General features: G+C 41.7%; 1 long non-coding RNA gene across 1 annotated transcript; it reads right to left on the bottom strand.

The window, feature by feature from the left end:
* Window positions 1-3,145: 3,145 nt before the first annotated feature.
* On the bottom strand, window positions 3,146-4,786 carry LOC128800661 (uncharacterized). The gene is made up of 3 exons (XR_008435028.1): window positions 4,510-4,786; window positions 3,900-3,996; window positions 3,146-3,752 (listed from the first exon to the last, which is right to left on the bottom strand). It is a non-coding gene; the product is annotated as an uncharacterized LOC128800661 (long non-coding RNA).
* Window positions 4,787-6,775: the final 1,989 nt, after the last annotated feature.

Raw genomic sequence — 6,775 nt, 5'->3', positions numbered from 1 at the left:
TGGGTATAAACAGGTGTGTGTAATGCTGCCACAAGAGGATGATAACATGCAAAATACAGCTGATATGCCTTAAAAGTATATCAGATTAATCTCGAGCAAAGAGCATTTATAGTGACCCTGATTCACCTCTGCCTTATTGCACCTCTCCAGAGGAATTCAAACCTCTGGAGATGAGAGTGATATGTCCCTGGTACACTGCTGCAGGAATAACATCACTATAGTTAAAGACAAAGAGCTGCTAGCAGAAAGAGAAAAAGGAAAAAGGAAAAGCTGGACAACCAGCTGTGGATATTTCCAGGAGTTACAGGAGAGGGAGAGATTACCCAAAGATGGAGAGTTTGGTCAGGGTCAAACACTCGTTCTTTTTATCTGCCCAAACAATTTTGTCTTTCCCTTTGCTATTTTCATTAATAGGCAAAGATTTACTTAGGTAGCATGAAGCTATTTCCAGAACTTGGCCTGTGTGAGCTGAAGTCAGAGTGTAGCCTCTGTCACATTGACAGCTGATGAGCAATGGGACACAGGTTTGGCATTAAAGAATAATAGTAGTTGCATTTAGAATGGAATCTTGGCTACTGAGCTGGCTTTGGTTCACGTCCAATATTGTGCAGCCTTCTCCAGTAGCCACTGTGGAGAGAAAAATGAAGGGAGCAGAGACTCAAGGACCTCCCAAAAGAAAAAGATAACATTTTTAATGATTTCCTGACAAGGGATAATTTTCTGACATTTTCCTGCAGGTGTAAGTACTGCAGGAATCTCTCTGCAGCTGGAGCCTTCAGGAGGGCAAGTGCTCTGTTTCCTGCCAGACAGCAAAGGGATCTCTTACCTAGTGTAGCTTTGGCTTCCCTGTTGGAAAAGGTCTCTGGTTGGGAGGGCTTCTACCCAGGAAGGTTTTAAAGCTGAAGGGTTCACTGCTGTTTACAGTAGTACAGCTCTGTGGGAAAAGAGTACCTGTAAAGCTGACAAGGTGATCACTGTGTCACAAAGAGCTTCTCATGCATAAAACAAAAGGATGAGCTTAGCCACCTTCACCTCTCAGGAGAATAATTCTGCATTGTTTATATATCTGGGATATAAAGTTCAGTACAAATGTGCAAGACTCTCTCTTGGGTGACTGGCAGAAAGGGCAAATGAACAACCAGTCTCACTTCCACCTCTATGTGGCCTTTGAAAAACTAGATCACCCTAGCCTAGACTCAGACAGGCAGGTAGAGTGTCCCATTCAGTGATGGCCCAAGCTACCTCCACCTCTCTGAAGGTGTGTGACTGAGGCTCTCTTGTCTAGGGGATTCTTTTGTCTTTCCTGTTGGATCTTTTACAACCTCTTTCTAATATCTTCTGGAATAGTTCTGTATCCCCTTGGCACTGGTACAATAGGGACATGGAAGCAGAATCACCATCACCTTCAGGCAAGGTGGTATAGATATTTTCCCACTTAATTTTTCTGTTGCTTTTTTTCTGGAAAGCATTCTCCAAGACATCAGTCCTGCTGGAAAACATCCAACAGGGCAGGCAGGACTGAATTCTTGCACTCATCTCTGGGTAAATCACCCTGGGCTGTCTTTTTCTCCTTCTGAAGCTTCTTTCTTCTCTTCGTTTGTAACTGCCACCAGAGAGCAGAATCAAAATCCTGGTTTGAAGGGACATAACGGGAATCTATTGTGTGTCCTCAATGAGGACACATTTTTCACTTGTTAAATTTCAGGTTCCTGCTGAGCAAGGATTGAAACTAGGGTCATCAGCAAGCCTGAAGAAATTAGTCCCATATGGGAAACATGATGCACCAACAGACTCAGTTTTTCCTCCAGTTTTCAGTTCTTCCTCCAGAGTTTATTCCAAAGTGAAAAAACAATATCACAGCCATTAGCATGCTGCACGTTCCCTGGGTCTCTGCCTGACCACTTAGACAAGGATCTCAAAGGGACTTCTTTATCCTCATGATTTCATTTGTTATCAGTTTGGAGCTGGGAGTGGTTTTTAGAATCTGTACAACAGGGACCTGTGCATTGGGCACTAATTTGGAGGCTTCTGGCTGCTATTGTAATACATATAATTAATGTTAATAAAAATCTGAAATATCTATTTGAGAAAGTTGAAGGTTTTATTTGAATAAATAGGGAAAATAAAATACATTATTATATGTCTCTGCCTGTTTAAATAAAAAGAAAAAAAGACCAAAATGTGAGTATAATTACATTCCTAGTTAGGCTTTTGTAACATTTTTTGTATGTTGAATTGTTTTAACAAGAAATGCTTATCTTCCAGTGTGTTCTGCAATGCATATTCTGCACCTGCACTGAGCCTGATAGGAGCTCTCATAGGACTCAAATGCTTTACTGCTGAGAACTAGGCACTGATTCCAACTCATTCCTGAAGTTTCCTCCTGCACAGCATGCATTTTTACAAGTCTTTTAGCTTGAGGAGTCGCATGAATTATCCTTGGTGAATATGCTAGGTGTTCTAGAAAGTCAGCCACTTTCATAACTGGCAGGACAGGAGTTATTCTGCATACAGCTGTGGGAAAACAAGGACACTGGAGCAGCCCTTCTTATTCCCATGGAACACAATATGGCATTGAAGATCAATGTAGACAGTAATGGCTGTTAATCTATGTACTTTGCTACATGTTCACACAGGGACTGGAAGTTACTCTGCAAGGTTTACAGCATACATGGGAGTAGCACCACTAAAATGTCATTTCTACTTGTCCGTTCAGGTTTCCTCCTTTTTATCATGTTGATGGTATCTGAGCAATTACACCCCTGTGTCTATCATAAAACAGAACCCTGCTGAAAGATATCTTTGTGCTTATCAGGTATTTAATAGCACTCTCATTTTATCAGATACCTACATACATATTAGGCAGCAATGCCCCTGTAAAAATAATCTACCACGACTGGAGGATTCACTTCTGCAGCGCCTTGGCAGACCCCAACATATACCCCTGTTTCCCATTGCTCTCACTTTGATAGTGTGGTTGCTTGTTTTTTCCTTCTGCCAGGCATCCAAGTTGGTTGTGGCCTCCAAGATGATTGTGTTGTCTCTGCAGCAAGTGTTGCTCCGGTCTTGCCTTCAGGCCCTCCAGCTGACTTGTCACATTGTTAAACATCTGTTGTGTTACAAAATGTGAGCATTCATAAGCCTGAACTTTGTGAAAACATGCTTTATTACAAGTCTCTCTGGCTTTTGAACAAGGCAATGGCCGCATAACATTAAGGAACCCTGTTGCGGTAGGTGAGGATGCCAGAGTGTCCAGTCGGATGTGTTTTAACACTGCTTTTTTATTTCTTCTTCTTCTTCTGGCTAGTTGTTTTATGGTTTCTTTGTTTTGGCTGAGGATTACCACAGCTCTTCTGGTTCATTTCTTAGCCTGCCTCACCACTTGGTCGATCCCTGGGTGTTGCACCAGTTTTTACTTGCCTAAAAGTTGACAGGTTTGTTCTATCATGTTTCTATTGCTGGTCTCACATTTCTATACAATATATGCAGATGCTCATCCATCAAATTACTCCTATTTCAGCTTCACAGAAAACTGTTGGAAAGGTTTCCAAGGAGAGCAAAAGAGCTCAGGAGTGTTTGAGACCACCTGTACAAGTGGAACATATACAAATCAATGGGACTTGGCAGAATGCAGTCAAGGCTCTGGGAGGGCTTGCCAGCATCATTGCAGAGGCACACTGCAACATCTTTGACAGGTCATGGAGCTTGGGGGAAGTCCCAGCTGACTGGAAAAGGGCAAATATTGCATCCATCTACAAAAACAGAAAAAGAAAAAAAGATTTGGGAAATTACAGATAAGTCAACCTCACTTGAGTACCTTGAAAAATTATGGAGTGGGCTCTCCTAGAAGCTATTTCTGGGCTTGAAGAAGAAGGCAACTGGGAGAAGCCAACACATACCTCAGCTAACTCAGCTTTTTCCAGCTGTCAGCAGTTTGTTATTTGCTTCCTCATTGATTCCATAGAGACTTGGAAGCATAACCTTCCTCATGAAGATCTAGGCAAAGAAGGCATAAAGGAAAATCTTCAGGTCTCCCTCTGTCATTTATAATTAACTGGCCAACCCCACTCAACAGTGGACCTCCCTATATCTTGTCCTGCTTGCTAACACATAATACAGGATGTTAGTACTTTCTTGCTATTCTTGACATCTTTTGCCAGCTCAGGCTAGGGCTGGACTTTAACCTTTCCCTCTGCATCTCTGCGTGCCTGAGTGATATTTCTATATTCTGCTTTGGAAGCTTGTTCCTTTTTCCATCACTCTCATGTTCCTTTTTTTTGCATCTGAGTTTTTTTTCAGTATCTCACTATTTAACCAGGCTGGTTTATTGCTGTGCCTGCTCAGTTGGATAGACTGTTCTTGTGCATGGAGAATGCTGTCTGAAAGTCTCCCAATGCTCCTGAACACCTTTGGCTTTCAAGGCAGACTTCAGGGATACTTCCCGACAGCTCCCTGAGTGAGATAAAAGTCTGTTCTTATAAAGGTCTGGGGCTTTACTCTGCTACTCACCTTCTTCACATTCCTTAGGATAATCTTAACAGTGCAGCCAAGGCTGCCACTTCCAGTCTTCAGTTGTTTGAAGAAGATTTTATCTGTTTTCACATCAGGTCTTCCATAGCAGACACCTACCACAAGCACTTCCTTGATGGTGTCTCTTCTGATTTTGACCCAAAGACACCCAGCTGGTCTGTCCTCTTGCCCATGTCTCAAATCACTCTTTTACATAGAGTATAATCCCTCCTCCTCTTCCACTTTTTCTATTTTCCCTTCGAAGCATGGAAGCTGGTTTTTTGTTTTTGTTTTTGGGTTTTTTTGTTTGTTTTTTTTTTTTGTTTTTTTTTTTTGTTGTTGTTGTTGTTTTTTTGTTTTTTTGTTTTTTTTTCTAATAGAGCTATTTCCTTAGCTGGTTTCTAAAATGATAGAAAAACCTTTCACCAAGTTCCCCCCTGTTGTCTTTGTCTGGTTATAGGGCAATAAACTTTATCTCATGCTTGGGAATGGGCCTTCAAATTTCCCACCTGTAAGAAAGGGAGGATGAGAGGCAAGGGCTGGAGCTGGTGTGAGGAGCAAAGACTGAAAGATGTGTTCCCTCTTCACATTGCCCTGTAGAGATGTGGGGAGAAGACAGCAATTTGCTGCTGCAGGAAATGGCAGCGTGAGCAGCAGCATCCTGGAGGCTTTGTCATTCCCATACCAGGTGTTATCCGATGAGACTTCAGTCTCCTCTGTCCTGCAGGGGAAGAAGCAGCTGCCAACTCATCCAGGGTTTCCATCAGATGAAATCAGGCCTGTGTGTGTCTCTCTCAAATAAAATCAGTGAATACAAAATGAACTGAAATTTGCCATAAGCAGCACATGAGGACAAACCATTTCAAATGCAGAAACCACTGCATCAATAGGCTGTTACTATTGATAATCACTGAATTATAATGGAAGGCTATTTATACAAAGTCTCAATTATTTGAAGCACCTCAAATGAGTAGCTATTTTTTAGCATGCAGGCCTGCCATTACAGTTCTCAGTTACATATCCTTAGGAAGCAGCTTATTTTCTTTATTTTCTCTGGTTTTGTTCAGCTCTAACATTCATTTATCTCCCTCTTAGTGTTGTAGGCACCACTCAAGCACAAAAATCCTTGCTCCCTGTGGGAAATACAAAACAGTTTCCCCAGGGGACTGGGGAAATGATGCCTTTTGCATCATTTCAGTTCCTTGTTGGGTTTTTTGCAAGCTTAACTGGTCATAAATGAGCTAGACAACAGATGGTAGAGCTCATGCTAGAACACAGAAAATTTTAATTTAACAGAGGTTTCCACTTAAAAATACAGCTGTCCACTGGTACACAGCCAAATTTTCTTCTGAGAACACCTTTGAATGTATTGGAGAATGAGATGGATGCAAGTAGCTCTAATGATTGTCTCAGCAGGCTGCTCATAAATGTTTCCTGCAACCCCTGTTCTTTTCATCCACACCCCATAGAACCAACCTGTCTGCTGGATGGGCCACACTTCAGGGATGCATTAGAAGCCTGTCCAGTTCATTGTCTTACACTTACACAAAACAATCTTTGCCAGGATTTTGTCCCCTTTGTCTGAAGGGATGTTCCAAGTATGACAGAGGCATAAATAATAAATCCACTTAAATGCTTGGGTTTTCTCAGTCAGGCTGGACTCCTGTATTTAAATATTGATACCCTTTGGGTCTGTTCTCTTCAAAGTCATGTTCTTTGACAGGTCCCATTCGGGTCCACTGCATTACACTTCTGTCTGCTCTGTAGGAAGTGCTACAGCTGGTGGTTTGTTGATGAAAAATACTAGAAATCATTTTAGTATTTTTTGTTCTTACTTAGGAGGAGATGGAAAAACACATTCAAGAATTCTATCCCATTAATAATTTTTTAAAGTCTTATAAGGCTTGTTTCTTTTTGGATCTTCATGTTTTGGTTACTTTGACAGTAGCAACTCTTCCATGCCAGCATTTTTTTCCCTCACAGGACAACTGTGTGCTGCTGAGGATGGCTGAGGGGCAGGATTGCTCTAAATTAAAGATGGACTCTATTTCTAAGTGAAATATCTCACATGGTTCCTTTACTGGATGAATGGACACAAAAAGCTTTGCCTTGCTTTACTGTGACCAGAATATGCCTGCTGCAGGGACTGCAGAGCATGATTCCCTTGGAGTTCATGCAGATATACTAAACAAACCCAATCACAGCCACAACTTCTTTAGCTTGCATGTGAATAACATCAGCTGACTGTGTTTCAAAGAGCAAAGAT

Source organism: Vidua chalybeata, chromosome 1, assembly GCF_026979565.1.
Source record: "Vidua chalybeata isolate OUT-0048 chromosome 1, bVidCha1 merged haplotype, whole genome shotgun sequence".
Taxonomy (NCBI): domain Eukaryota; kingdom Metazoa; phylum Chordata; class Aves; order Passeriformes; family Viduidae; genus Vidua; species Vidua chalybeata.
Note: the sequence above shows the minus strand (reverse complement) of the source record. Positions and strands in the feature narration are given on the sequence as shown.